Raw genomic sequence first — 27713 nt, forward strand, 5'->3', positions numbered from 1 at the left:
TGCTATTTTACTGCTTTTTAAAATGCAAAGACTGCTGGAATTTGTAATGTGTGTAGGAGAGAATTCTATAGATTTGGAAAGTACAGTTGTATAAGTAAATTTACTGCAACAGTAGATGTTTGAATGATCACTGCTGCAGTAGCCCAAGATATATGGGTTATATCCTTCATAGGATATAACAGTCAGACAGCTTCCAAAACTTCAAGGCACCTAACATGTGCCCAAGCTGAACTGACTAAAAAGACAGGCTTGGGAGTGAAGACCTTAAGAGCTTTCATGCCAATTAAGATATGAAGGCTAAGCCCAGACAAGACACTTCTAAGAAAAGAAAAAAAAATATATGCATGCATGTATATAAGCATATATATATATATATATATGTATGGATCTAGGATGTTTGATCGACAGATCAAATGTCCGAATCCATTAAGTGCGAGCATACTTATGCAAAAGTGCTTTTCACCAAAGAAGCACTTTCGCAAAAGTATGCCTGTTGCCGAGGCCGTACTACGGTGCAGATAAGGGAAAATTCCCTTTTCCCCACTGTAGTGCGGTCTCGGAGGGAGAATATTAAAGTTGGGGGGCGTGGGGGGGCACAGTCCCCCACATGGGGGGTTGCAAAAATGTAAATGTAGTTTTTTTTTTTATTGACACGTTTTAACGAAAGCGCTTTTTCAGTTAAAGCGCTTTCGTTAAAGTGTGTTAGGTGGTTATTTATTTATTTGTTTTATTTTACATTTGTTGACCGGGATAGTCCGACTGGATGCATGTCCATTTTCAGCGGAGGCCCAGTGAGAAAAGCTCCAAGGGTAAGCAGATACAGCATTACATAATACCAGCATTACATATTACAAACAGACTATTTACAGAGATTACATAAGAAAGCAAGTTAAACATGTTCCACAGGTTAGAGTTAATCCCAAGTGTATATCAGGATTAAATTAAATTGCACAGTAAAATGGTTAACAGATTTTTACACATTCTAGAGAGAGCTAGCCAGGCTTGATACAGTGACATAGCCAGTTAAGTGACAAATGTTGCTTGAGTCTAGTTTTAAATTGACCTAAGGTGGAAAGTAAGGCAATATCACCTGGAAGAAAGTTCCAGGATCTACTTAGAGAGTTTGCAAAGAGAGAGTCACCGGCTGTGTTATTAATTTTGCTAGTCTAAATTAGTAGTTTGTTAGAGGATCGAAGTGGTCTAGGATTGTTATAGGGGGTGATAATATTTTTAAGTGCAGGATTATAGAGGATTTTATAGGCCATAATCAGTTGGTTATACTGGATTAGGCTGGGTAGTTCAAGCCACCCAAGCTGGTTTAGATTGATGCAATGATGTGCCCCTAAATGGCAGCCCAGTGGCAAACCTGGCAATGTGGTTGTAGCAAGTTGAGAGTTTGTTAAGGACAGTCTTGTTTAAATTCGAGAGTAGAGGGGATGCATATAAAGGGTTGAAAGAAGGTGAGAGTGAGTTATAGCAATTTTAGCTGGAGGGGTTAGGAAGGCTTTTATTCTGTAAAGTGACCCTAGTTTTTTATTGATGGTTTTGATAGTTTGGTTAACATGTAGGTCAAATTTTAGATTATTATCTATGATGACACCTAATAGTTTTGTAGAGGGGTCAGGGGAGATTATTGTGCCATCATTTGAATTTATGGTAAAGGTAAAAGCGGTAGACCTACGTGTTGGTGAAAATAACAGCATTTTAGTTTTTTTTGGATTTAGGATCAAACGATGTTCAGAAAGCCAGTTTTCTATTGTATTAAAGGTGGTCTGGGTAGCTGACCATAACTCTATTGGAGATGTGGTCGAGCAAATCAGAGTAGAGTCATCAGCAAATTGGATACAGATGACTTTTGGGATGACAGTACAAAGGTCGTTAATGAAGATGGAGAACAGCAAGGGCCCTAGTATAGAGCCTTGTGGTACTCCAAGGTGTTAGGTAGAAGGTTAGAGAGTTTGTTCTGCCAGAGGACAGCATGCTGTCGACCATTCAGTTAGGATTGAAACCATTCAAGGGCTCTAGTATCTAGACAGAATGTTTGCAGGGTGTGGATTAAAAGTTGGTGATCAACCATATTGAATACCTTGGAAAGATCCAAGAAGAGGGCTGAGGATATATAATTATTGTTGCAATTATGGTTTACGGTGTTGGTAAAGGCTAGGAGGGCTGAAGTAGTGCTGTGATGAGGATGGAAGCCATGCTGAGTGTCTGCCATAAGGTGATTCTGGATTAGGTGGTGCATGAGTTGTCTATAAATACATTATTCCATAATCTTTGCAAGTGGAGAGAGTATAGCTATTGGCCTATAATTGGAGAATTCAGTAGAGCTGCCTCCTTTGTGAAGTGGGATTACATAGGATGTTTTCCAGATGGTGGGAATTTTAGATTCTACTATGGTTCGATTGATTAGTATTGAGACAGGGTAAGCAATAGCATTAGCTGATTTTTGTAGGTACTCGGCAGGGAGTTGATCAGCAGAAAGTGTAGTGGGTTTTATTTTTTGATCAAGGTACGGATAAGTGAAGTGGCAACTGGTTGGAAGCTGAATGCGAGTAGGTTTCTAGGGGTGCTACTTTCAGGACCAGGGGAGCTAGGAGGTAGTTGGCTAGCGAGGGCTTGAATTGTCTCAGTAAAGAATCGGTTAAAACTGTTAGAAACATCTTCAGGAGTTTTATCAATAGTAGCAGCAGGGATTGGGGTTGAAGTTTGTCCAGGATGTAGTAGATTATTTAAACCTGCCCAAAACTTCTGAGGGTTATTTTGATTTACTGTCTGTAAATTACAGTAGTATTGTTTTTTGTCTTGTAAAATGAATTTTTTAGTTTCGTTCCTGGATTGCCTGTATTTAATGTGATCTTGGGGGTCTTTAGAAGAACACTATAAAGCCCATGCTTTGTTTCTAAGGGCAATTTTGAGTTTAGATTCTTTGGAAAGCCAAGGCGCAGTTTTTGCCTTTGTTCTCTTTGAAAGAACAGGTGCATGCAAATAAAGGATCTCAAGGAATTTGTTGTTAAAGTATGCTACTGCTTCCTCTAAGGGGAGGTGTTTTAGAATAGACCAATTACATGAGTTCAGTTCTTGTTGGAATTTGGCAGGGTCAAAGTTTATATTGTTTCTAACCTTTCTGAGTAAGGGTTTTTGGGAATTAATGACTTTGTGCTTAATTACATATGTGAGAAGGTGATCACATAGGCCATCAGGGAGGGTACCAGAGGTGTACAGTTGGGGTGACTTTTTATGAGTACCCAGTCAAGTATGCTTTCTTTTTGGTTGGGTTTACCTATCCTGGTAGGGGTGGATATGATTTGTGTAAATGCATGCAGGTTAATATGGGTGGTTGGGGATTCTGAAGAACAGGTGCCCCAGTCTATGTTAAAGTCTCCAGGTAGTAGGGTTTCTTGGGGGTAGTGACATGATAGCCAGTGCAGGATATCTTCAAGTGTAGATATATTGTTACCTGGGGGTATGTACATACAGATGATATTAATGCATTTATTTTTATTAAGTTGCAATTTGGTGGCAAGAATCTCCAAGAGATTAATCTGAGGTGGCTGTATTACATCTATGGTGACATTCAACACAGATTTATAGAGTACAGCTACCCCACCCCCCTCCTCGAAGCATGATCCAGCCTGTGTATGTTGTACCCAGGTGGTAACACTTCATTGTCTGTAGTGTTAGGTTTTAACCAGGTTTCAGATAAACAGAGAATCTCAGGGGAGTGGACATCCAGAAGTGCATGCAATTCATGTACCTTGTTATTAATGCTTCTAATATTGAGATGACAGGCTAGGACAGAGTTAGTTGGCCTATTAATTGTAGGTTTGTAGCTTAGATTGCAAGTAGAGGGGATAAGTGTATCTGAAGTGGGTGGGCCAGGGTTGGGGTGAATATCATATACTTGGTGATGAACTTCAGGAATGTGTTTATTAGTTTGTGGTAGTGTTTGAATCTAGAGCTAATGTACCTGGGGTTGAGATGTTGATAGACTGAACAAGATGTTGGATAGGACCTGGTACTGTAAGTATGGTTGAAGGTGGGAGGATTTACAGATGAGGTGATAGTATGGCCTTTTGGGACCTGAAATCCTGTGAGAAACTGGTTTTCATACAAGGTAAAAAGGTATGGTGTGAACAAGAGGGGTAGTAAAGAGGAGTATATCATTATCTGTGATTCAGCTAGTGAGGTAAGGAACTATTTTACCTGGTGATGCAACACCAGAAGATAGAGTGGTGAGGTAAAGGTACTGGAAGGGGGATGGAAGAATGCCAGATGAAAGCTAATTGGTGCTATTGAAATGTAGGTAGAAGAATGGGGGTGGGAGGAATTATCCCCGATGAAAGCAGATAGGATCTAGAAAGTGGGGGAGTGGCTATAGTACTATAAATTTAGAGGTAGTGGGGCGGGAGGGAATTGGGGGCAGGGAGGGGAGCGAAGAGAGGCCGAGCGCAGCTTATGGCTAAGCTTGTATAGGCCCTAGGGCCGATAGTCTAGTACCAACCTATGATAGTGAAGATGCACACAGCACCTTGTAAGACTACTGTTGTTACATTATTATTGGATAGGAACTGTTGTGTTAATTTAAATAAACTACTTGAAGTAATGTATTTAAACAATGTTAAAATGGTTGCTTGTATTAATGAAACATGTCATTCTGAAGAAGTCTTGATATTAAAGAAGATGAAAGCGCTAAATAATACAAGAGTTGCTGGTGTTTTCCTTTTAATTCTTTTTGAATGCTTTTGTGTCACGAAGTTCGTTCTTAGTTAGTGAAATTTATCTTTGTTTTTAGTGCAGTTTTTACCAGTTGTAAGTCTTTTATACCGTGTGACAAAATGGCAGGGAACATAACACCTAACTCGGGCTCCAGTAGCCAGCCGATGACAGAAGCAACCATGAACAGGACACCGATGGATCTAACAACAGTTCTTATGAAATTATCTGAAGGGATTAGGATGGCACAGGATCTCTTCTCGAACCTGAACAACTGCCTTTCAACATCGACAAATGGAAGGACTTCCCTGGTCCATAACGAACACTTGGACCACACCGAACCCATGGCCACAACAAGTAACAACGGAACCAGGATGGAAGAATGGACCACGCATGGTCTGGGTCTTTTGCTTACTCAGAAGGAAACTAACCCCTTCCGTCACTCTTACCAAGTTGCTGGAGCAGAAATGTATTACCCAAAAAACAAGAGGATCTCACAGAATACTAGGTCCCTGATTACTTGGTTTGAGAGACTGATTAAAACCTACAAAAACCTAGAACATGACAACTTCTATTTGGAGACATGTTTGGAGCTAAATATAGTTCCACAGGGTCTTAGATGTAACAGATTCCCCAACAGGACCTCTCAAGACTCTCAGTTATATAAAGAACTGGTTAAAATATGTAATGACTCTGGTCTAACGGCCAACAAAGCCCTTTTCCAAAGCCACACTGAGGGTACGGCCACCTTCAAGACTCAAATAGATGAACTCCAAACACGCATCCAGCAATACCCCACATTTAATGAATACTCAGAAATATGGGATAATGTACTGCACAGGATTACAAGACATGTGCCAACATTAATTGAACGCAAAAAAAGCAAATTACTCAGGGACATGAAACAGTACGAGGAGGGTAATGTGTACCCAATTAAGTCAACACTCTCCAGAAACATGTGTAGGGGCAAGGAGAATATCCCACAAGCAACTCAATGCCAACAACAGAATCCCAAGGATTAAATAATGGACTCAACGCACCCCAAAAGGATGGATCCCTTCTAGCACTAAGTCCACTAGTTGAGATCAACTCCACAACCACACATAGGAGCCCGCAAACCCCGCTCCAAAACCAGCTGAGCCCACAAATGCCACTCCAAAACCAGCCGGCAAGGAACAGACCGGACACCAGTGAATGGGACCAAAGCAGCAACAACAGTACAAACCAGACTGCACCGGATTATACAACCAACCAAGGAGGGGACTGCCAGACCCTGTGCCCAAGCGACAGGTCCAATAATAACACAATTGATAACAACAATATTTTTTTATTTCCAGCCAGGCTCACTACCAGAACCAGGACTTACACCAGGTTCAGACCTGGGGGCTATGGAAGCAACTGGGGCCACAATAACAACAATAATGAGGGGGAATGGGGGAACAACAATCACAGGGACAGAGGGAGAGGGAACAGAAAGCAGCAATGATTTTGTCACAACTAACCCCCCCAACCACTTGCCCTGTCTCCAGAACCTAGCCCCAGACAACATCAACCCAAGACCATCTTGTGTGGGTGACATTTTCAACCTGACCACACAAGTTTTTTCGGAAAGCCACCGTGAGGTACTGAGGAAAGGCTTTTTGTACATCCTGGCACAGAGAGTCAACACAGCAAACATTATCCTGGACCTCAACTGCTACCTGAAGAAATTACAATTGAAAATAAACACACAACAGCATGATGAGGATGATGAAAAAAGCTCGGATGACGACAGGCCCCTTACTACAAGAAGCTTGTATACTCTAGCCCTCTCCAATACTTTGGGCCTATTTGCAAGAATCTGCAAAATGGATATCAGGAAACTCCTTTCTGATAAGTCTTCCACAAAATGGCATAACTTCAACAGAGAAGAAAGACAAGCCTGGAAAGAACTCAGCCAAGACAAATCCCTCCAGATCATGAAGGCAGATAAAGGATCTGGGACAGTAGTGATGCAGTAGGAAAGGTACATTCAAACGCTTGAGAGATCACTTACTGATGACCAGTTGTACAAAAAATCAGCATCAAGCAGGTTCAACAACACTTTAAACAAATTGACAACCTCCTATTAGAACTGTACCTAAAGGATGAGATCACACAGGATGAAAAGGATTTTATGCTGATCACAAAACCTAGCCTTGGGAAATTGTTCTGAATCCCAAGGTACACAAAAATCCTGACGATTCACTTTTCCACCACGTGGTCTCAAACCGGAGGACAAAAACTGAAAAAATATCTCAGTATGTCGACTACATCCTCAGCCAGATTGTTCAAAGCAGCAAATATTACACTAAGGACTCCTGGACATTTCTGAGTGATATCTCCAAACTTATTCTGGAAGGAGGGGAATATTTTTTGGTTACCTTGGATGTAGAAGCACTCTACACAAACATCCCCCACACCAGAGGACTGACCCTTACCAGACAATACTTAAGCAGGCACTCCAACCCGAGTGTGACTAAGATTAATACTGTATGCAGGCTTACAGAAGCAGTGTTAAAGAATAATTTATTTCATTTCAACGGGAACCTTTACCATCAGCAGAAAGGAGTAGCCATGGGGTCTAAGATGGTCCCAGCTTATGCTAACTTAGTCCTCAGCGCCTGGGAAATAGAAAAAGTTGAAATGCTTCCCAGTTTCAATAACATCATAATGTACAGACATTACATTGATGACATCTTCTTTCTCTGGAGGGGGGGGCAGACCTTCCCTGAACAGCTTCCTAAAACCCTCTTCCACAGTCTTGACTTCCTGACCCTCACAGTGGGAGACATTGGTACGGCAACCCAGTTCCTAGACATCCACCTTACAATAGACACAGAAAGTGGCCAGTTTGACTCCAATATTTACCGCAAGCCCGCCTTTAGGAATGATTATTTGGAGTTCAGCAGTGAACACCCACAATTCATGAAAAAGAACACTGTGAAGGGGCAGTTTATCCGGCTGACCAGATTCATTTACAAAGATGAGGTTTTCCTGACACAAGGATTTTACCTTAGAAATTTATTTTTAGAATGAAAATACCCAGAGCACTTAGTGGACAATCTCTTCCAAGAGGTTTTACAGCACAGGCACTCCAGGTATCTACCGATCCTGGAAACCGGCTTCACAGTAACATCACCGAACAGACCGAACAAAAGGGACTGAGTGGCGAGTTTCCCCCCTGCCTATGTCCACTGACATGTTCGGAATTAGAGGAATCCTTATCAACAACTGGGACATCCTTGGATGAGAGAAAGGCTTAACAACTGTACTTGGGGCAGCCCAAAACTTTTGCTTCAAATGAACCTTCTCTTGGATGTTTGTTTGAGAAAAACAAATGCCCATCCCTGCAGGAAGGGATGGCAACAGACCCTGGGATGTATGACTGTGGCAAATGCGTGGCCTGTGTTTTTGTACGAAAGGGCAACAACATCTCTTTCCCGCACTACAATAGAACTGTCCAATTTCATGACCACTTTGACTGCAACTCTAAAAATGTGGTTTACTGTGCTATTTGTGTACGCTGTGAAAGTTTTTATATAGGCAAAACCAACAGAAAGCTAAGTGACCGCATAAAGGAACACACCGCAGCAATTCGCAAACAGGACAGTTTGAATGCCTTAGCTAAACATAGCACACTCTGCCTGAACTTCACAGGCTTTAAGTTTACGGCATTAGAAAAAATATATGAGTTCGCAGGAGATGTAAACACGCTCTTGCAAGTCCGGGTGCTAAAATGGCAGATCGAACTTAGAGCAGATGTCAGCCCAGGTCTTAATGAAAGCCTAAAACATCAAATGTGCCTTAAAATGGTATAGAGATTGAAAGTATTGAAATGTGAGTTAACTTGATTTCATCAGAAATATGTCATATAGTATCTGAAAGTATACAAATGCGATCTGACTGGTCTTATAAAGATAATAAAGTTTTTTTTTTGTTTTTTTTTTTTGCACATGACCCCCACTTTATACACAATACCTCAGGCTTCTTTCCAAGTTTCTGTTCCAGGTATAAGTGTTGCACACGACAATACAGGATTTACATGGCACCCCACCTGGTTAATTGATCTACCTTTTTAATGATAATGAAGATGCGCACTGCACCTTGCAAGACTATGTTGTTACATTATTATTGGATAGGAACTGTTGTGTTAATTTAAATAAACTACTTGAAGTAATGTATTTAAACAATGTTAAAATGGTTGCTTGTGATAATGAAACATGTCATTCTGAAGAAGTCTTGATATTAAAGAAGACAAAACCGCTAAATAATACAAGAGTTGCTGGTGTTTTCCTTTTAATTCTTTTTGAATGCTTTTGTGTTTTTGTGTCACGAAGTTCGTTCTTAATATATATATATATATATATATATATATATATATATATATATATATGTATATATACACACAAACACACACACACACACACACACACACACACACACACACACACACACACACACACACACACACACACACACACACACATACACATATACACAGATCTACTTTAGATTGTCAAATTACCACAACACAGAAATGTCCAACGCTAAGACAAAAACAATGAAAGTTTAGAAAACTGAAGAGTGCACAACACTGGAAATTAGAAGAGCGAACTAGCTGTATATTTTGAATGGAGATCGCGGTACAGTAAAGATCGGGAAATCTACCCTTATCCTCAATGTAGCGTGATCTCAGAGTTGGTATATATAATTTGCTGGTATAAGAAATTAAACACTCAGCATGTGTATTGGACGTGGGAGAAACCCCACGGAAACATAGAGGAACATGCAAACTCCAAACAGGCAGTGGTCAGAGGTAAGGATCAAACCTTGCACCTTTTGCATGGGAGGCAAAGACACTGTCATGCTGCGAGCCCAGCTATCTGTAATTTTGTAAATAATTCTATGTCATTTGTGAATATTGATATGATTTATACAGAACTGTATGTTATGTACTGAGCTAAGATGTATCCACAGTGTACCCTGCTGGAACATAGACGATTAGCTTGCAAAACAAGAATAGTTGAGGTTAAGTTACTTTATAGCTGGGCCATAAACAAACGATGTTATATCTCAGTTTCAGTTCAGAAGCAGCACAATGTCTAGAGCTAAAAGTTTTTTGTAATGTCTTGGAGAGAAGTGATTACTAGGTTTTAAATATAAAAGTGTTTTATTGTTTTACGACTTTGAAGATCTGCAAAGATTTGAGAGGTATGTATTTCTCACACAGAGATGTTAAATTCTGTTAAGTTTCTGTTTAGTCTGGGAACTGGAGTCAGGTGACAAAGAGTGATGTCATCCAAGTTGGCCTAGCCATAATGTTTGATATTAATTTGGGAACTCTCTCAGAGAGAGACTGTGCAATTTTTGTATTTTGTCTTGGATCTAACAAGAATATCCACTCATTATCACCATCTGCACTTGCCTGGCTGTAAGTAAGATTTAGGGCATAGTATTTCTTTTAGATATAGATAGGAATATAGTAAATATTAGTTTAGATGTTTTCTGCATTTATGTGAGACTGTCCTGCAAAGTTGTTTTAAAATATTTCCTGTGATTTTGAACTCTGACGTTACTGTGTTGATGTACTGAGTACTCTCTTGCCCTGTTATTATTTATTATTAAATATATTGAAACCTATCATTGTGGCTGATAGATGTGAGACATACTTAAGCTGTTAGAGTACTTGCATATGTTTTGATGACACTGTACAGGCCACTCCTAATTGCCTGGTGCTTGGTCAAAACTTCTATTTGGATTATTAGTAACATTACACAGTAGGATTGGACACCCTTTGTTAAGGGCCTAGAATAGCTGATAAGAGTGGATGGTGGCAGTGCTAACTACATTATAGTCTGGGCAGAAGGGGGCATAGCTAGTAAACCTGTGCCAGCTTTTCCCATGTGTGTGTGTGTTTGCATGTAAATCAAATCTCAAAGTGTGTGTGTTTGTGTGTGTCAGCTAGTTGGGCAGGGACACAAAGCCCTGGTTGGATGGAGACGGTGCTGGAGGTTTTTGCTTGACCACTCAGCTGAGATCTCAACCTTATAGCTGTGCCAGTGGGGAGTCTTATTGGGGATCTGGACAAAAAGGGAGAAACCAGCCCCAGACTGACTGTGGTCTCTGTGTGCTCTTAAGGGAAATTGTACTTTACTGTGTGTATACATCCCTCAATGTTGCCAGTGGTGAGGACTGAGGCTTCTTGATTACTGGGCCACTGCAGGGGCATCATATATTAATTGGTTGACAGTGGTGGGATATCCACATCACATATTAATTCGTTGACAGTTGTGAGATAGCCACATCACATATTAATTGCTTGTAGTGGTGTGGCTATTGAATTCCTGTAGCCTGTGTACAGTGGTCACTGAAGGTGTTTGTACTCTCAATCAGCCACGCAGTGAGCATTCAAAGTTTCACATCACAGTTGTTTTATTTATTTTTTTGTTTGTTAGCTTAGTCAAGGAAAGCAGGCAAGCATGTCAGCAGAGGAGTATAGCAAGCTGACAAAGAGCCACTTGGTTGAGATGTGCCAGGCTAAAGGACTGGTGCATGCCAACTTGACTAAAGCAGAAATTGTTGTAGCTTTGGGCACAGCTGCATCACAGACCAGTGATCAGGAGGACAACCAGGCTGGCCTTGGAGATTAAATACTCTAAGAAAATGGAAAGCTCAACCTATCCACAGAGGACTTAAAAATCCATCTGGAGTTAGAGAGACTTGAGCTGGAGGCCAAGCGTTTGAAAATAGAAGCAGCAGAAAGACTGAAAGTCTAGAGGGTGAGAAAAATGAGAAACTGCAATGTTTAGAGGCTGAGGAGAAGAAGAGGCAGTGGCAACATGAAAAGGAGATGCTGCCTCTTTGCCAGAGTCATGGAGGTAATGGGGAAGGAAGTAACTGAACCCCTGAAGCAACAAAGGTGAGTAAATTTCTTCCACAATTTACAGACGGGGATAATTTTGATAGTTTTTTTCATATGTTTGAGAGGGTATGTAAACAGTATAATGTTGACCAAGAGCTCTGGGTACAGTTCCTGACCCCCTTACTCCATGGTAAAGCTCTAACTGCTATTTCTAAATTGTCTTACATTGATTGCTTAAATTACACTACAGTCAATATGTGTTTGTTAGTATGCTTTACGTTAACACCTGAAGCTTATAGAAAAACATTTCGTGAGCATAGACGCAAGGCAGATGAAAGTGTGTGTGAATATGTTGCTGAACTAAGCATTTATTTTCATAAATGGGGGAGTGGATGTCAGGTCACCACTTTTGAAGGGCTGGCAGACCTTTTTGTGAGGGAACAATCCCTTAGCACTTTGCCTGAGGACATAAGAATCTGGTTAGCTGATACACAGTGCAATACTGCAGATGAGTTGGGGAAGAAGGGAGCGCTATACCTAGCAAGCAGGGAATCACTCCACAGAAAGGGACACCCAGTGCTACTCATGGGTCTAAGGGAACCCATGGTGGGCAGCCCTGACAGCCTCAACAGAGTTTGCCAGTAGCAGGGGAAGCCACTAGTCCAGGTATACATCCAGGACCAAGGGTTAAATGTTTTAAATGCAACCAGTGGGTCCATGTAGCATATCGATATCGATGGAGCCAATGTGCAGAACAAAAGGTGGAAGAGCCAGTAAGTGGGAATGACAAACTGCCAGCAGTAAGTTGTCTCGAGACAACAAGGGTACCAAACTACCACAAGAGGTTATACCCTATCTTAGTGGATGGGAAAGAGGCCACTGCTAAGAGAGACACAGCCTCTGACCTAACCATTGTGAAGCCTGCAATAGTTACAGAGGAGTACTGCATGCTTGGGCAGTCTACTCCAGTCACAGCTTTAGAAGGGACATCTACTCCAGTCACAGCTTTAGAAGGGACATCATTCCAAATACCTTTGGCTAGGGTTCACCTTGACTGGGAGGGTGGAAAAGGAAGCTAGCAAGTAGGTGTGTTTAAGGATATCCTTGCATATGTCCTGATAGGGAATGATTTTGATAATAAAGTACCACATGTGCATGCAGTTACATGAAGTCAAGCTTGGAGACAAGCATGTGGGTCTGGTAGCATGGGGAAGATCCAGACAGACCGCACACTTGCAGCCAGGACTGGTGAGGTGGTTACTTCAGGGAGGGAACTACCCTGTAGCAGTGAGACGGAAGGTGAGTCACAGCTGCTTGTAGGTACTGATGTTCCCTTGGATAAAGTGACTGCAAGGGCAGAGGTGAGTAGTAGTACCCAAGCTGACAGTGAGCACTGGTGTCAGAGGATACCACACTTCCTGTGGAAGAGGAGCTTGGAAGGGTTACTAAGACAGAGCTGAGACAGGCTCAACTCTCAGAGCCAACATTACAAGGCCTGAGGGAGGTAGCTAGTGAGCTACCTGATTCTCAAGGAAAAGGGGAATCTGTATACTGGAACAAAGGGTTACTGTATAGACAGTGGACACCTGAGGGAGGGCTAAAAGGTGAGAGAATACAGCAGTTGGCAGTGCCCAGAGCCTACCATCTGGCACTTCTAGCCATAGCCCATGATATTCCCTTTGCAGGTCATATGGGCGTAAAATGTACAAAGAGACACATTACGCAGAACTTTTATTGGCCTGGGATTTCCAAAGATGTAACAGGGTACTGCAGGACCTGTGAGCAGTGCCAAAAGGTAGGCAAGGCAGGAGACAAGGTGTAAGCTCCTTTGATGCCTTTGCCTGTGATTGAGGAGCCATATCAGAGGGTAGCTATGGATATTGTAGGGCCTCTGAGTATTCCAAGTTCCACAGGGAAAACGTATATCCTAGTGGTAGTAGATTATGCTACCAGACACCCTGAGGCAGTGGCTCTGTCCTCCACTGAGGCAGAAAGGGTGGCAAATGTTTTATTAGAAATTTTCAGCAGGGTAGGTTTTCCAAAAGAAATACTGACTGACAGAGGTACCAATTTTATGACAGACCTGCTGGCTTGTCTGTGGAAGCACTGTGGGGTGAAGCACCTAAAGACCACTCCCTACCATCCCCAGACTAATGGTCTTGTTACGAGGTTAAAGTCTACACTCAAGACGATGACATGGGCATTTGCAGATCAGTTCAAGAGGAAGTGGGACAAATATTTCCCCCCGTCTGTTGTTTGCTTACAATGAGGTTCCCCAGGAATGCACAGGTTTTTCACCCTTTGAGTTACTGTATGGGTATAAGGTGAGGGGACCTCTAGATCTGATTCGAGATGAGTGGGAGCATGAGTGTGAATACCACAAGAAGTCTGTTGCAGCATATGTCCTAAACTTCAGGACAAATCTCAGAGAATTCATGGGCTTGACCCAGGAGAACCTGGTATAAGCCCTACAGCATAAAAAGGTCTGGTATGACTGGAATGCTCGAGCTAGGCAGTATGCTGTAGGGCAGCAGATAATGGTTCCCATTCCTGTCAGACACAGCAAGCTGCAGACAGCTTGGGAGGGACCCTACAAGGTGGTAAGGAAGGTCAGTGATGTTAACTACATGGTAGAACTACTAGGCAGGAGGCAGGGGCATAAACTGCACCATGTTAATATGATGAAATATTACCATGATATGGAGGCCCATGTGCTGAGTATTTGCAGTGGATGGCAGGAGGAGTCTGAGGGTGATCTGATGACTGAACTCCTCAGTGAGACTCAAACTGACACCTCAGTGGAAGGGGTAGCAATGTCCCAGCAGTTATTCCCTACCCAGGTTCTAGAAATCTGAGCAGTGGTACAGGAGTTTGGGGACATGTTCACTGGGAAACCAGGGTGCACCCACCTGGTGCAGCACCATGTTTATACAGGACCCCAAAAAACTATTAAGGAGGCCCTTAATAGGGTGTCTGAGAAAGTCAAACAGACTCTGAGGGAGGAGATACAGGAAATGTTGGAATTAGGGGTAATTCAGGAGTCCAGCAGTCCGTGGGCCTCCACAGTGGTGCTGCTACCTGCTACCTAAGGATGGCATCACCAGGTTCTGTGTGGACTACAGAAAATTAAATAGTCACACAGAGTTAGATGCTTACCCCATGCCTAGGCAGATGAAGCCCTAGAGTAGCTGGATGGGGCTAAGTATTTTGCCACTACTAATCTTACCAAGGGTTACTGGCAGGTGCTCTTTACTTCCAGTGCTAGAGAAAGGTCAGCCTTTGTGAATCCTTTTCGCTTGCATGAGTTAAAGAAGATGGCATTTGGGATGAAAAATGCCTCAACAACTTTCCAGAGGCTGGTAGATTGTATCCTAGCAGGAGGAGGAGATTTTGCCCTTGCTTACTTAGATGATATTGCCATCTACAGCCATTCCTGGCAAGAGCACCTTCAGCATGTCAGGGAGGTGCTGTGCAGACTACAGAGGGCAGGCTTGACTATTACGCCCAGCAAATGTCAGGTGGGTATAGCAGAGGTCTTCTATCTGGGACATAGAGTGGGGAGTGGTAAGACCAGGCCAGAACCTGCCAAAATGGAAGCTATTAAGGCATGGCCTGCACCTGTTAGCAAAAAGGAGGTGAGGGCATTCTTACGGATAGTAGGGTACTACAGAAAGTTTGTCCCCAATTATAGTATCATAGCTGCTCCCATCACAGACCTGACAAGGAAAAACAGGCCATATAAGGTAGTGTGGACCCCAGCATGTGAGCAGGCATTCCAGAAGATTAACAGAGCTTTGGGAGGACCACCTGTGTTAGCCAGTCCAGATTACAGCAAATACTTTGTTGTGCAGATGGATGCTTCAAACCATGCGGCGGGGGCTGTACTTAGCCAGTTTTCCTCAGAGGGAGAAAAGCATCCAGTGGTATAGCTCAGTCATAGGCTCCAACCCAGGGAGGAATGCTATGCAGTTGTAGAAAAGGAATGGCTAGGCATAGTGTGGGCACTGCAGAAACTTCAGCCTTATCTGTATGGAAGGAAAATCACTGTAGTTACAGACCAAAATCACTTAACATGGATATATCTAGCTAGCCAGCAAATGTTACTAAGGTAAACCCTAGGGTAGCAAGCATATGCTAGGACAGGGCAGCACCACAGTGGGGTTGCAATGCCAATGCAGATGGGCTCTCAAGACAGGGAATGAGGTAAGTTATTCCCAGACAGGCTCAACCCTCTCAAGCAACGTTTCTCAAGGGGCATTTGAAAAACTAGCTTCAGATTTCGGGGGGGGGGGTGTCATGCTGCCAGCCCAGCTATATGAAATTTTGTAAATAATTCTATGTCATTTGTGAATATTGATATGATTTATATAGAACTGTACATTATGTAGTGAGCTAAGATGTATCCACAGTGTACCCCTGCTGGAACACAGAAGATTAGCCTGAAAAACTTAAAAATAGTTGAGGTTGTTACTTTACAGGGGGTCATAAACAAAAGATGTTATCTCTCAGTTTCAGTTCAGTAGCAGACACAATGTCTAGAGCTAGAAGTTTGTTGTATGGTCTTGGAGAGAAGTAATTACTAGGTTTCAAATGTAAACGTGTTTTATTGTTTTACGACTTTCAAGATCTGCAAAAATCTAAGAGATACGTATTTCTCACACAGTGATGTTAAATTCTGTTAAGGTTCTGTTTAGCCTGGGAACTGAAGTCAGGTGACAAAGAGTTATGTCAACCAAGCTGGCCCAGCAGTAATGTTTGATATTAATTTGGGAACACTCTCAGAGAGAGACTGTGTATTTTGTATTTTGTCTTGGACCTAGCAAGAACATCCACTCATCATCATCATCACCATCTGCACTTGCTTGGCTATAATTTATTTATTTTATTTTATTAAAATAAATAATAAATAAATAATAAATAAATCATCATCACCATCTGCACTTGCTTGGCTATAAGTAAGATTTAGAGCATAGTATCTCTTTTAGATATAGACAGGAATATAGTAAAGATCAGTTTAGATGTTTTCTGTATTTATTTCAGACTGTCCTGCAGTGTTGTTTTAAAATATTTTCTGTGATTTTGAACTCTGAAGTTACTGTGTTAATGTACTGAGTATTGTCTTGCTCTTTTATTATTTATTATTAAATATAGTTAAACCTATCATTGTGGCTGATATTTGTGAGACATATTTAAGCACTTAGAGTACCTGCATATGTATTTGGTGACACTGGAGGCCACTCCTAATCGCCTGGCACTTGGTCAAAACTACCTTTTTGATTATTAGTAACATTACACAGTAAGATTGGACACAATTTGTTAAGGGGCTAGAGTAGCTGATAAGAGTGGTTGGTGGCAGTGGTAACTACCTTATAGTCTGGGCAGAAGGGGGCATAGCTAGTAAACCTGTGCCAGCCTTTGCCAGGTGTGCGTGTGTGTGTGTGTGTGTGTGTGTGTGTGTGTGTGTGTGTGTGTGTGTGTGTGTGTGTGTGTATATGTATAAATCAAATTTCAAAGTGTGCGTGTGTCAGCTACTTGGGAGGGACATGAAACACTGGTTGGATAGAGAGGGTGCTGGAGCTGAGATCTCAACCCTATAGTTGTGCCAGTGGGGAGTCTTATTGGGGATCTGGAGAAAAAGTGCTCTTAAGGGAAATTGTACTTTACTGTGTGTGTACTTGTCATCCTCCCAGTGTGTACATCCCTCACTGTTGCCAGTGGTGAGGATTGAGGCTTCTTGATTACTCGGTCAGTGAAGGTGCTGCACAGACCTTAACCATTACGCCAATTGGGCCCTGTGGTGTCTGTTGTGATTGACTATTATGAAGCAAAAGGGGAGGATAGGAGACAGAATTCTAAGAAATTTGATGTCTCCACTACGTGATTTCCCTTTTCACAAATCCCAAAACTAGGATTTGGAAAGACAATAGGTGTTTATTTATTGCTTTTTGTTTACCAGTATGTTCTGACTGGGCACTCAGGTCCATTTTCAGTGGAAGCCCAGGGAGAAAAGCTCTATTAGAGTTATAAACATTACAATTAATTTACAGAGAAAAAAAGAATTTACAGAGAAAAAAGAATCAGTTTCTTAACAGCAGAAATGGGTTTTAGAATCACTGAATGGGTAATACAAACAAGACAGAGTTTAATACAATTTGATTTCTGTAGGAATGTTATAATAAATAGGTTACATTTTCATACACAACATGTATTCCTTGCAGATTGGTTCACATCTGTGCATTATAAATATAGTTACATTTACAGAATAAGGTAGGAGAGCTGGAAAGTTAGAGGTTGGTGATAGTCTCGAGATATGACAGACAGAGTCTGTCAGGTTGTGAACAAGAACACAGCCAGGAGGAGTCTAGATGCTCTTTTAGGTTGTGCTTAAAGCTAGATGTACAGATGTCCTGTTTTAGTGGGATAGGCAGGGAGTTCCACTGGCTCTGACTAAAAGCAAAGGTAAAGTAGTGCGGAGTAGTGCTTAAGAATGTTTTGTAGAAGGACACATGTGTGGTTTGTGTATTATTTTGTGGGAAATCTGAAGATAAGTGAATGTAAGGTGATTAGGTTGTTCTAGCCTGTCGAGCTTCTTTAGTGTTAAGCAGTGGTACGTACAGTAGGATGCATTAGCTGGAAACTTGGCTATTTTGTTAAAGCTGTCTTTAATTTATTTAGTAGGGTGGCTTGAATGTTGATTAATATGGGTGATGCACAAAGAAGGGAGGTGAGACAGCAGGATGATGCTAAGGATTTTTTGACAAGTCTGTGAGGTACAGTTTGCTTTGGTAGAGGAAGCCCAGTTTTTGATGAGTTTTCTCAATGGCTTGGATGATATACAGGTCAAGTTTTAGGTTACTGTCTGTTATGATGTCTAGTAGTTTGGTATCTGTTATGGTTTCTATGGTGGTAGCGTTTGTGTACAGGTTATTGAAAGAGATCTGGGTGTGAAAAGCATTAATTTTATTTTTTTGGCATATAGGATTAGCTGATGATCATTTAGCCACAGTTCTATGGAAGTGAAGGAATCTTGAGTCATTTCTTGAAGTAGTGGACGGGATGAGGCTGAAGAGATGATGGTGGGACCATCGAGATTTGCTGGCTTTGTGCAGGTTGTTTGTGAAAATATTGTGTACTGTGCCTAGAACTGACCATTGTAGTACACTAATAAAAGCAAGGAGGTAGGGGGATAGGTCCGGTTACATTTTATGGCCTCTTGTTTGTTGGAGAGATAGTTACATAATTCAGTAAGAGCTGAATGAGACAGTGATAGGGAAGACAGTTCATTGATTAGGAGTTTCTGGGATACTGTGTCAAATGCTTTTGACAGATTTAGGAATAGGGAGAATATTAGGTTACTGTTATTTCTGTTGGTATTTATGGTTTCTGAGAAACTAAGCAGAACTGTTGTTGTACTATGGTGTGGTCAAAAGCCATGTTGTGTGGGGGAGAGTAGTTTGCTGTTTATAAGATGGGTTAAGAGTTGGGAATGTATGCATCTTTCTGAGTTTGGACCTGGGGAGAGAATTGCAAAGGGGTAGCAGATGGAGAGGTCTGTGGCTGATCCACTTTTGTGAAGTGGTACAATATGTGATTTTTTCCAGATAGTGGGTACATAGTTTTATTTGCTAGATCTATTTATGAGTTTGAGATGGGGTATGCCAGGACATCATCAAACAACTTAAGGTCAGCAGCTGGTGCAGTAGTTTTCAGTTTTTTAAGGCAATTTTTGATAGTTGAGGTAGGTATTTAGTGGAAAGAAAAGAGAGGGGCATTGTGAGTATTGTTGGTGGGGATAGAGAGATGGAATTCCAGTAGAGAGAGGACAGACTGAATAAAGTGTGTATTGAATTGGGTGTCTACGGGGTCTGTGTCGTTGTTTGTGGTAGGCGATGGGGTGTTTTTTTCATCAGGGTATAGTATGGTTTTTATTGTTGTCCAGAATTGCTTGGGATTGTGGTGATGTTTGCCTTGAAGAGAGTGAAATAATGCAGTTTTGTCTAGTTTGACCTGCTGCTTACATTGATTTCTAAGTTGTCTAAAAATATGGCACTTTTGTTGTATTTTGTCTTTATACTATGTCTTCCAGGCTTTGTCTCTATTTAGCATGAGTTGTCCAGTTTCTTTGTTGAGCCAAAGAGCAGGATTACTTTTGATTCTTTTTGTTCTTATGGGAAATAACTCATTTACTATTTTAAGAAATGTTTTATTGAAATGGGTAATAGCATATTCTAGTGGTAGGTTTTTAGAGTATTCTAGTTGTATTAGGAGATGTAGTTTATAAAGGTGTCTTTGTTATGAGAAATGGAGTCTATGCCCTTATTTTAATACTGTATGTTTGGGGGTGTAATTAATTTGTCTTGTAATAAATGTGTGGAGATGTTCACTGATGTTGTCTGGGAGATGGCCTAAGTTGTTTATGTTTGAAAGTGAGGTGGTAAGATTCCAGTCTAGTAGTGAGTACTTGATGCTGTGTTTGTCAATTCTAGTGGGCGAGGTGATTACTTGAGTAAAACTGAATAGGTTAATAAAGAGGGTATGGGAGTCAGTGTGTTTACAAGTACACAGTTTATTTATTTACATTAGTGGAAAAGCATTAATGGAGGTCTTCAAGAATGGGAATGTTGTTGCGTGGGGGACTATATAAGGCAGCAATGCAAATAGGTTTCTGATTCTTCAGGTACAGGAGGGTAACAGATATTTCTCTGTTGGGGAAGTTGGCGTGACTCACTGGGTATCTGGTGACATTTAGTGTGTTTTAAAAAGTTTTGCAACCCCTCCAGCTTTTTTGTGTACTCTGTCAGTTCTTATTATATTGTATCCTGGGTGAAGGATTTATTAATCTTTAGTGTTTGGTTTTAGCCAAATTTCACTGATGATTAGAATGTCTGTTTTTTGTGCTGTAGTGCATGCATGGAGAACTGAAATTTTGTTGTAGGTGCGTCTGAGGTTTATGTGCATTAATAGTAGGTTATGGTTAGGATTAGTGGGTTGTTTGTTGGGAATGATGGGAGTTGATGGGTTAGATGGGGTTTGGTTGGTCTGAAGGCATGGTCCATGTTTTGGGTGGATGCCTCCACAGAGTGAGAGAGTGGAAGTGAGGTGACAGAAGTTGCACAATTTTGTATATTTATCTGTAGTCTGATAATAATATATCCGTCTGAGAGTTCTCTTTGATGCAGCTGTAACTGAAGAAGGCCTGAGTTCATAACAGGTAGAGACAAAATGCAATTTTGTACTTGATAGGTGGGTGTTTGTTGACTACAGTATAGTGTTAGGGAAAATGCAGTGATGAGGGGAGTGTGGTAGTATGTGGCAATGATGAGTATGCTTAGTATAACTGTGAGACTAGACTGGAGTAGCATACTATACATAAATTAGGAGAAGACAGAGTTAACTGGGAGGAAGTTATATGCTATTTTTGTTGGTGTAGATTGGGAGACGTGAGTTAAGTGGGCTTTTGATATGAGCTTGTAAGTGAGGAGTTAGTCCAATTGTATGTCTCAGTGAATTTGGTTGGTTGTTTTGTTGTAGGGGTGGGGGATAGAATGGTATAAGTTTAGATGAAGTGGGGTGGGTGGGATAGGGGATAGGGTAGGGGAACGGAGGTGATACAACTGCTTGGGTGAAAAAAAAATATATGTAAGCCTGAAAGTTATGTAGGACTGGGCAATAAAATTGTATTGAAGTTTTGAGGTGAAAGAAGCGATTTAATTGCATTATGAGTATGAAACTACTAAGGTGTGTGAGACAGGCAGTAGACTGAGGTAGTTAGGAAAACCTAAACTTAGAAAAATGAGACAATAACTTTCTCTTAATTACTTTTAAAGCTAAACACATTTAATATTTAAAGTAGAAGTTGTTTGCTCATTGGTTAATGAAAACGTCAGGGCATGGAAAAGGGAAGAAACAAACCAACAAAGAACTGCCTGGCAGTCCTTGGCAAAGAAGGAGAGACAGAAAAGCAGTAGCTGGAAAGAGCAATTAAGAAAGTGCAGGTTGCCAGCAAGGGTAGGGTTTAGCTCATTAATTAGAGGGAAGGGGACACTATTTTTGGATCTAGTTAAAACAGCCAAAAACAGGCCACAGAGTACTGGCCAAGCAGGGAAGAGAAGAGACATTAAAATTAGTACTATTTTCAGCAGAGCATGACTAGGATAATAGAACAAACAAGTTAATTCCTCTTACTCTTTATAAAAGACAATTCTGTTCACATTTGCAGGGACAGATGCTGTATTTATTCTGCTTTATTTTTTAGGGTGAATCCATGAATATACTGAATAAAAGTCTGCATGCATTTGCAGGGCTGGATGCTGTATTTTTCTGCTGTACTCTTTGGGTGGGAGGTGCAGTCCATGACTATACTGAATAAAAGACAAGTCTGTACATGTTTGCAGGGGTGGATGCTGTATTTATTCTACTGTAGTCTTTGGGGTGAGGGGATGCAGTCCATGACTATCTGGCTGGGATCAAAGATATTTTGGATACCATTGTATCTATCTTATGTGTCTTGCAAGATGTATTATGAGAATCACAGAAGCTATGTCACCACAATCCTGAGGTATTCCCTCGCTATGACAGATGTCTGAGTAGAAAACCAATGGAATGGATCTAAATATAGGTCTATTTTCCCTGTGGTAGAATAATTCTTTGTACTGAGGAATCTAGTAGGCTCCCAAGAAACACATTATTGTGTGATGGAGTCAAAAAAGACTTTTGAATGTTTGTTTGAAATCCCAGCCTAAGTAGATTTCTGACCCAAGTGTGAGATTTCTGGCACTTTGAAAAATACTTTGCAAACGTAAGTCATCTAATATGGAAAAAACTATGGATAGCCTATAGTCTGCAGTAGGCTATAGGAGCTAAGTATGTTGCGAATACCCTTGGAGCAGTGGAAAACCCAAAGGCTAAGGCAGAGAACTTATAATGTGATGATGTACATCTTTTAAATCTAAGGTCATTAGAAAACTCAAATTATGAAGAAGGGGTAACAGGTTGTAATGAGAAAAGTAATCTGGGGAAGAAAGATCCATAATTAGTCTCCAGAAGTTTTCTTTCTTTGGCACTAAAAACATTCTTGAGTAAAATCTTTCCCATAACTGAGGGGGAGGAACAGCTTCTATGACCCCCTGAGACAGCAAGTGAAGTAAGACAGGAGGAGAGAGAAGGGTCTGGTGTGACAGATGAGGAGAAATTCACTTATAAGGAGAAATTTCCTCCCACTGCCATCCATATCCTACATACATTACACCCATTTATCTGAAACAGTCTATTGCAAAAGGGAGAAATGGAGACTTAAACTTTCTGGAAGAGGTAAGGGACTTCCAGGGGAGGACAAATAAGGTTCCTGATACAGTTATTCAAACTTGTTTGACAGTCTTTTATTCTGGGAGGCTTCTTGCTGTCTTTTTGGAACTTCCCTTTCATTGCTTGTTAAATGTCTATTTACCAGGATTCTGCTCAGACTGTTTGCTTTTTTTTTGGAAAAAGTTGATGAGGGAGCAGAAAATCCCTTGGATAACTTGGAGAAGAAGAGCTGAAAAATCTGAGAGATTCCATAAATCAGCTTACCTCTCACATCACATTAATTACCTCTGCAGCAGAAGGTCCAAACACTAAATATCTAACCATGGCAGAATTCCAATTTTCTTTTTTGGGAGTTTCTGAGAACCCAGCAAGGCAAACCTTAGAACAGTACCAATGGTAGCAGCCCTGGAAGTAGTAGCTACAGAATCGTACACACATTTCAAACAATGAACAGTGAAATTAAATACAAAGCAGATTTTTCCTCACAATAGGAAACTGAAGTCAAAACATTCTTAGAAGCACATATTTTTCCCAAGCTTATTAAAAGTTTTGCCATCCTTATCCTAAAATGGATTAGAATGAGAATTTTTAGCAACAGCTGGATTAACTAAAACAACAGTCTGTGTCTGGTGTATAACAACTTAAAAGTGTGCAAAGTACCTCAGTACTTTATCTGTTTTTCATAGGAGAGGCTGGGTGGCTGTCAGACAAAAGTACAGTTGTGTACACTTACCATAAATGTAGATGTCCAAGTGTATTCACTGTTGCAGTCATCACATTTGGGTTATCTGCTTGCAGTAGCCCTCAGTCAGCCTGATTATGAAAGTATTGGGTCCTGCGTCAGTTGCTGTCTCATCTTCCATGATGTCAGGTAGTCAGGGGTATAAAGCATGCAGCCAATGCAATTTTATCAGTTTTTCTTGCCCCAGATGTCATGTGCCCCCATAATGGGAAGCAATTATATACAAGGTTACACCTCCAACAAAAAGCAAATACACCAGAAAGCTTAAATACAGTAAGCAAGAAGAGAGGTATAGTCAACAGAAGTCAGGGGCTGGAGGGAAGGTAACCAGGACTGCAACAGTGAATACACTCGGACATCTACATTTATGGTAAGTGTACACAACTGTACTATGTTCTTCATGTTTCACTGTTGCAGTCATCACATTTGGGTAGATTCCCAAAGCTAAGGATGGGAGGAGGTAATTAGATAGCATTAGCGGTGGTGCAACGATTAGCATTGTCGCCTCACAGCAAGAGGTTCTCTGGTTCGATCCTCGGCTGGGGTGCCTTCTGTGTGGAGTCTGCATGTCCTCCCTGTGGTTGTGTGGGTTTCCTCCGGGTGCTCCAGTTTCCTCCCACATCCTAAAGACATGCTGTAGGTGGATTGGACACTCTAAATTGGCCCTAGGTGTGAGTGCGTGCATGTGTATGCCTTCTGTGGAAGGTTGGGCACCGGGCTGGCAACTCGACACCGTAAAACTCCACTGCCAATCATGAGCGGACAGGTGATCCACTGTGGCAACCCCTAACCAGGAAAAAGCCGAAAGAAGAAGATGAAGAAGGACCAGCTATAAGGCCATGCAAGACTGCAGTGGCAAATCCAGCTCTGGATTTAGAAAAATTGGCAAGTGGTAATGCTTGGTGAAGGTATGTACAGAACTCCAGGTAGCAGCTTCTAGGATGTCCCTGGTAGGGACACCTCTGAGAAAGGCTGTAGAGGTAGGTGCAGCCCTGGTTGAATGTGGTCTTATCCCCTATGGGATAGGTTTTCCAAGATGTTTATAGCAGAAATGAATGCAATGGGCTATTCACTTAGAAATGGTTTGCTTTGAAATGGTCTTCCCCTCTGCCCCTGCAGTGAATGCAACCAGTAGCTGTTCAGATTACCTGAGAGGCTTGGTCCTGTCCAAGTAAAATCTAAGCTGTCTGTGCACGTCCGAGTGCAGTATTCGATCCCCTTTGTTCTGTGGGTTAGAAAAGAAGGTTGGCAAATGAATGGACTGATTAAGGGCCACACTGGTACCACCCTGGGCATGAAGGAGGGATTGGTCCTAAGGGACACCCTATCAGCATGAAAGATGATGAAAGGCCCCACTGCCATGAGGGCCTGTAATTCAGACACCCTTCTTGCTGAAGTGATGGCTAGAAGGAAGGCTGTTTTCCAAGAAAGGAATTTCAACTCTGCATTTGCAGCTGTCTCAAAGGGAGGTAAAGTGAGCTTTTCCAATACAAAGTTAAGGTCTCAGACTGGAGTAGGGGCTCTCCTGGGTGGTCTTAAGTTTGTGGCCCCCCTGAGGAATTGCTTCAACAGCAGATGAGAGAAGAGGGGTGGTTCTGTATTGTAATGTGCTGAAATGGCTGAGGCATGAATTTTGATGGAGGAAAAGGAAAGGCCCTTGTGAAACATCTCAGTTAAGTATTGAAGAATATGATTGGGCGCTGCTGTGCCCATCCCCTGAGTTTGGCTCCAGGAACAGAATCTTTTCCATTTTTTAGTATAGGATTTTCTAGTACTAGGCCTCCTTGCCTCCAGAATGACATCCAACACTTGCTTACTGAGGGATGGTAAAGGAGCGATCAGGTAATTAGCCAGGCTGCCAGGTTCAGGGTTTGAAGTTGTGAGTGCAGAATCTGGCCCTCCTGCTGGGACAGCAGGGCAGGGGTCTGAGGCAGATGCCATGGTGCCAGCAGTTACACACTACGCAAGAGGGGGTACCAGTGTTGGTATGGCCAGTCTGGTGCAATCTGTATTGTCCTTGGTTTGTCCTGTTTGATCTTTAGAAGTACCTTTGAGAGAGGAGAAGCAGAGGGGGAAAGGCATAAACTGATAGGTTTTTCCAGGTGAAGGACAGGGCATTCATTTTCCAAGCTTGTTTTTGGGGAGTCCTTGTGCAGAATTTGTCCAACTGGTAGTTCTGGGTGGAGGCAAACAGGTATCTCTCTGGGCTCCCCCATTTCTTTCTCAACATGTTGAATATCTTTGGTTTCCACTTGTGTGGGTCCATGAGATTTCTGCTTAGGTTGTCTGCCAGTGTATTTAGCTTTCCTGGCAGGAACTGAGCCTGTAGGTGCACTTGGTAGCTCAAGGCTGTGTTTCACAGAGCCATGGCTAGTCTGCAGAGAGGGTATGAGTGGGTTCCCCTGCTTGTTTATGTACCACATCACAGTGGTGTTGTTCGTCTTTACCAATAATTGTCCTGGAAGAATATGGTATTTGACAGCTGTCAGAGCATTCTGTACAGCTAACATCTCTTTTTGATTGATATGCAAGTGCATTTGACTTGGGTTCCATTTGCCTTGAATGCACTGTCCTGCCAAGTGAGCCCCCCATGCATAGCCTGATGCATCTGTTCTTAGGGTTTGGGCAGCAGGGGTTAGAGTGAATGGCAGTCCCTTGTTTTGGTGGCAGGCCTCTGCCCACCAAAGGAACTCTATCTGTAGACAAAGTATGATAGGAATCATTGATTTTAGACCCTGAGAATGTTGACACCATAGGCTTTTTTAGATACCATTGTAGTTTCCTCATATGCAGTCTTGCATATGGAATTAGTAGAATGCAAGAGGCCATGAACCCCAGGGCTTGCAGTATTTTCCTTGCAGACAGCTGGGTCTTTGTGGTCAGTAGTTTGAAGAAGACTGTCAATTGAATTTGTTTCTCTGGCATGAGGTAGGCCATCTGGAAAGTTGTATTCAAGCTTGCTCCCAGGAATACCATTTGTTGGGAGGGTACAATATGTGATTTCTTTTCATTTATGGTGTACCCCAGAGACATTAGCAATTTCTTTACGAATGCCAGAATATTTTAATAGTATGTCCTGGCTTTCTGCCTGAATTAGACAATTGTCCAGGTATGGGTATACTTGAATATTTCTTTGCCTGCAAAATGCAATGACTGGAGTTAGGCATTTTGTGAATACCCTGGGTGCAGTAGATAAGCCAAAGGGCAGTGCAGAGAACTGATAGTGCATGTAGCCTGCTCTGAAGCGTAGGTATCTTCTGCAAGATTCCCTTATTGGGATGTGCAGGTAGGCTTCCTTTAAATCCAGTGTTGCCAACCAAGCATCTTTGCCTAGCATGGGAAGCAGCTGATGAAGAGTTAGCATCTTGAATTTTGGGATTACCAAAAATGTGTTTAGGATAGACAGGTCCAGAATATGACGCCAGGAATTGTCTTTTCTGGGCACCAGGAAAATTCTTGAGTAGAAACCTTGCCCCCATTGTTCTTCTGGGACAGGTTGAATAGCCCTGATGCTTAAAAGAGAGAGAACTTGCTTTTGAGCCTCTGCCCACTGATTTGGAGGTGGGTCTGGCCAACCGTTTGGGGTTGGTAAGGAGTGGAAGTGGAATAAGTATCATTGGGAAACTATATTTAAAACCCATTTGTCCTGGATAATGAGTTCCCAATTCTTTGCATGCAGGGCAATCTTTCCTCCTAAAGGAACAGTCAGTTGAGCAGGGCTTGAAAGGTTTAAAGTTAAGTCATTGAGACAGTTTACCATAGGGGGAGTCTTACCACTCCCTGCTTTGGAAGTGGGAGACCCCCACTGCTTAGGCCTGTGAGTACCTTGGGACTGAAGCCTGGGTGTCCTGCTGGTTCTGGGTTTGGACTGATAAGGCCTGGAAGAGGCAGGAAAGGGCCAATTCTTAGAAGGCCAATGCCTACTAAATCTGGGAGGCTGTACTTGTAGGAAATCCTTAACAGTTTGCATAGAGTTATCTTTTTCCTCCATCTTTTTAAGTAGTTCTTCTGCTTTGTTGCCAAACAGGCGGTCTTGGGTTAAGGGAGCATCCAGTAATTTAGCTTTAA

This window comes from Protopterus annectens, chromosome 1.part1 (assembly GCF_019279795.1).
Source record: "Protopterus annectens isolate FY-2018-M chromosome 1.part1, PAN1.0, whole genome shotgun sequence".
Taxonomy (NCBI): domain Eukaryota; kingdom Metazoa; phylum Chordata; order Ceratodontiformes; family Protopteridae; genus Protopterus; species Protopterus annectens.